We start from the raw sequence: 4,280 nt of genomic DNA on the forward strand, positions 1-4,280 counted from the left end.
GCTCTTAACCACTGAACCACATCCCTAGCCCTTTTTTTGTATTTTATTTAGAGACAGGGTCTCACTGAGTTGCTTAGCACCTTGCTACATTGCTGAGGCTGACTTTGAACTTGGGATCCTCCTGCCTTACCCTCCCACCCGCACATCTCACATTGTGAATCCATGTGAATTAGGACACTTGGGTGAGGATTTTAGCTTACTTTTAAGAAAAGGTTATCCACTAGATGAATGGTAGTTTTCTTTTTCTAGAACTCTAACCACAGAGATAAAATAGGCTGGTTTAATTTAAGGTAGAGAATTGATGAAAAGCATGCAGATAGGATTGTCCACTTCCCAAAAGTTTTCATCACTTTATTAACTGCTCATATAAATTAATTTTACCCTGATGCCTACATTTTTCCAGCCCCTATAAATGAGTGCTTCTTTACAGTTTACAGCCTGGTAACATTCTAATGATGCTCCCCTACTGTCCCAAGAAAGAGTTCATAACCATCGTCAAAACAAATAGCCTCTAATAGCTCTACCTGAAAAAGTGGTAAGTGTGCCTGTGGCATTTTACATGATCTGTATTCATTGAAGCTATTTTCTGCCTTGCTTCTAACACCAAAAAGCTTCCTTCTACATTTCTAATTTCTGCTCAGGATAGTTAAAATTTTACTCACTATCCCCACCCCATACCAAATCTGTGCCTCTCCTTTGTTTCCAATCCCAGTTAATCCATTATTTCAACATAGATTTATTTAACACATTCCTCCCGGCACTGTGCCTGAGTAAACATATAACATCCAACAATAAGATATTCACTGAGTAACTGCAAGCTATGTCTTACCCTCCAGGAGTCTACACCCCAGTTGAAAAGACAGACATCACACAATCACTGTATAGCTTTCAAGTGCTGCACAACTTTATACAAGGGTTTGTGTTCTAGGACAATGGTGCTTTTTCCATAAGCCCATTTGTTCCCATGGGGCAGGAGTGGAACCCAAGTGGCGGGAGTGGAAATGGGAGGGAAGAGATGCAGACAGTTAAAAAGGAACACGAAATGTGTGAATTTGGTTGTGAAGGATTGGTAGCTTAGGATCAAAGGAAGGTTTTCTGTTTGTGGGGGGTTCATTTGTTTGCCTTTTAAGATGAGAGATCCTTGGGAATATTTAAATGCTGATGGAAAAGGTCTAAGAGAGAGGAACATAAAGACGGAGGAGAAAGGATAAGGGATTAACGCTCAAGGAATACTGGTTGAATTAACAAATTCCTGCAACGGATCGTTGTTGGGATGTTGAAATTGAAGTGAATAAACTTCACATTCCCAGCTAAGATATGCAGAGCCTGAGACCGACAGAAATGACATTCCTTTCTCCCTTGTCATGTGCCCTCCCCTGCCCTTCATGTCCTCAGGGGAAGGTAATAGACAAGTCAGTGAAAGGAAGAACCAGGCTTCCCCAGTATCAGAGTATCAGCTTAGCAATAGGTTTGAAAAGTACACAGCAACTTCAGAAAAGTCTCAACTTATATGCCTACTGATTGTTATTTTATTCTTAAACAAATAGTGTACCCTTGCCTTTTTTTTTTTTTTCATTTTTTCTTCAACATTTTGAGGTAAAATAGATAACTATTTTCTTTTTTTTGAATTTTTTAATATTTATTTTTTAGTTCTCGGCGGACACAACATCTTTGTTTGTATGTGGTGCTGAGGATCGAGCCCGGGCTGCACGCATGACAGGTGAGCGCGCTACCACTTGAGCCACATCCCCAGCCCCTAGATAACTATTTTCATTCTCATATTTCAAGAACCTGGACAGATTTTTTCAACACTTATTGTTTTGTTTGTTTGGTTGGTTTTTTGTTTGTTTGTTCTAGTTTTATTTTGTATTATTATTACTATGTAGGTGGACAGGAAGCAGGATTTATTGACAGGTGTTACTAAGGAGAAGGTAGCATAGTGGAAGCCCTCACAGTGTAGGGCCTTCCATTTGTCCAGGGGACAATGGTTGTGGATGAATCTGAGCCTGTAGCCATTGGGCATAAGCCATTTGTCAGCTACCATATCTTCAAATTCATCCTCATTAAACTTGGTAAAGCCCTACTTCTTTGTATGTGGTGCTGAGGATCGGACCTGGGCGGCATGCATGCCAAGCAAGCGCGCTACCGCTTGAGCCACATCCCCAGCCCAGCCCTACTTCTTTGAGATGTGGATCTTTGGTGGGTGGCGGGAGTGCTTGAACTTCGCCCTGCAAAGGGCCTTAATCATGTGTTTCTTATTCTACAGCCTAGTGCTGATGGACGTGATGACTTGATCAATGTGAACTCTGGCCACCATGCCCTGGGACTTCCCAAAGGTGACAAGCATACCTGTCTGGAACTTAGATTGTGAAAAGCCCTAGATCAGAGACATGTGCATTTATTTTAAAGGACTGTCTCAAAGATCCCTTAGGGCAGCTCATATCAGCAACAGGCTGTGTACATGACTGAAGAGTCTGCTGTTTGAACACTGGGTGCCGTAAGAAGAGAAGCCCAGCTGCCAACATGTTTAAAGTTTTCAAGTAGAAGTGATACATCTGTTATTTTTCTTAACCTGGCAAGCATCCATTGCTCCTCTTTTGGATAGCCTCACCTTTAGGAATAAATAACCGGCTTTCCACCTTTAGTCCTTGTGGTTCAGAGAGGTGCAGAGCCATCCTCTACCTCCATTTCAGTGGTGGTACAGGATCCAGACCTGCTAATGAGCCACTTCCAGTGCCGTATGCAGGATAAGATATAACAGGAAGTAGAACTGAGGAAGCTAGGGGTGCGGGGAGAGAGAAAGAGAGACAGAGGAAAACACACACGAGCAAATCTTTACAGTATTGTTTGATCATGCCTGAAACCAAGATACCCCTAGACTTTTTGTTTACATGAGCCAAAACATTCCCTTTGGGGCTTAAGCTATTTTGAGTTAGTTCTAACTTGTAGCTAGAAGAGTTCTATATAGCTGTTATGTGGGATGTCGCAGCCCAGCAATTGGCTGGGTTGAGGAAAAGTGAGAATAGAAAAGATTGCTCTGTGCCAGGCTAGGGAGCTGAAATTCCCTTTGAAATGGTTGCCAAGAAACTGAACGAAAGGTGTCAGACCTCTCCGTGTCAGGGATAGAGTTTGAGATATTGACCAATGTCAGTATTTTAGAGACTTTAAACTACTTATTATTTTATAAATTATCTAAAGAAAGGCACATGATGATATTGAAACTGGCTATGTAGAAGCAGAGAAAGAAAGGAAAGCTTGGCTATAAGTTTTCCTTCCTGCTATTAACCAGCAACCCCCAATGAAAAAGAGTCCAATACACCCAGTCATGCCAAAGAACTGAAATCGCCATCCTGCAAAACAGTGACCGAAATGATGTTAAGGTAAAGACTAAAAATGGGAAGACTATCACCCAGGTCTGCATCAAACTCCTCCTGCTGTGCTGTCCCTATCTGAAGAAGGGAAGAATTAACCCCATTTTAGGTACAGTGGCCATATAATTTATCGTCTGAAATGGGACAATTTTGAGTGCAAATAGGGGTGCTATTAATAATTAGACCTAGATGACTGCTCTAAAGCAGGTCACCCTAATTAAAAGAGCTATCCACTAAGACACAGCCTTGCACCAGAAGCCAATCTGTTAGTCCTCACCCACAGACAACCGTTTCAAATCACCCTGGCAGAGGCCAAAATGGCCACCATTAAACACAAAACTGGAGAATGAGCCAGCCCTAAGCCTGTCTTTAAAACTCCAGGCCAGGGTCTAGAGCAGAGATGAACTTCATACTTCTGAAATACAATATCAAGTGAGTGACTAAAACAGCTCGGTTCCCAAGAAAAGGAACCCTCCTCAATTTCCATCAAGTCGGGGTCATGGAGAAAGAGTCAGTAAGAATCCTTTCTGAGAGTAAAACTGAAAGTAGTTAAATTGGCCAGAAAACTCAAGTTCTCTTCAGGGCAGGTAATTCTTGCTATTTCTAATTAGCAAGAATATGATACTTCCTCTAGGACAGTCTCTGTGCTTATTATTTACCCTCTCCTTTGCTTTCATGTAAGAGTTACCCTATTTTCCCTTCCACCATTTTACACAGACTGTGTAGGGAGTGATTGAATTTGTAGTTTAGCCACAGGCTGTAGAGAGAATGAAAATCATTAAAACGTCATGGACTAGAAGCTGGGGACCAAGAAAAACCGAGACAAGTTAGACATGAGAAAATGTACACTCCCTTTGGAGCACAAGAGGATGGATTTTCATGCATATGTAGGGTAATTTCATGCTATTA

The 4,280-nt window shown here is 41.6% G+C and overlaps 1 non-coding gene across 1 annotated transcript; it reads right to left on the reverse strand.

Moving 5' to 3' along the window:
* Positions 1–2,409: 2,409 nt before the first annotated feature.
* Positions 2,410–2,540, reverse strand: LOC114096777 (small nucleolar RNA SNORA70). Its single transcript, XR_003583487.2, has one exon. It is a non-coding gene; the product is annotated as a small nucleolar RNA SNORA70 (small nucleolar RNA).
* Between the last annotated feature and the right edge of the window lie 1,740 nt (positions 2,541–4,280).

Source organism: Marmota flaviventris, chromosome 10 (genome assembly GCF_047511675.1).
Source record: "Marmota flaviventris isolate mMarFla1 chromosome 10, mMarFla1.hap1, whole genome shotgun sequence".
In the NCBI taxonomy this organism is placed as follows: domain Eukaryota; kingdom Metazoa; phylum Chordata; class Mammalia; order Rodentia; family Sciuridae; genus Marmota; species Marmota flaviventris.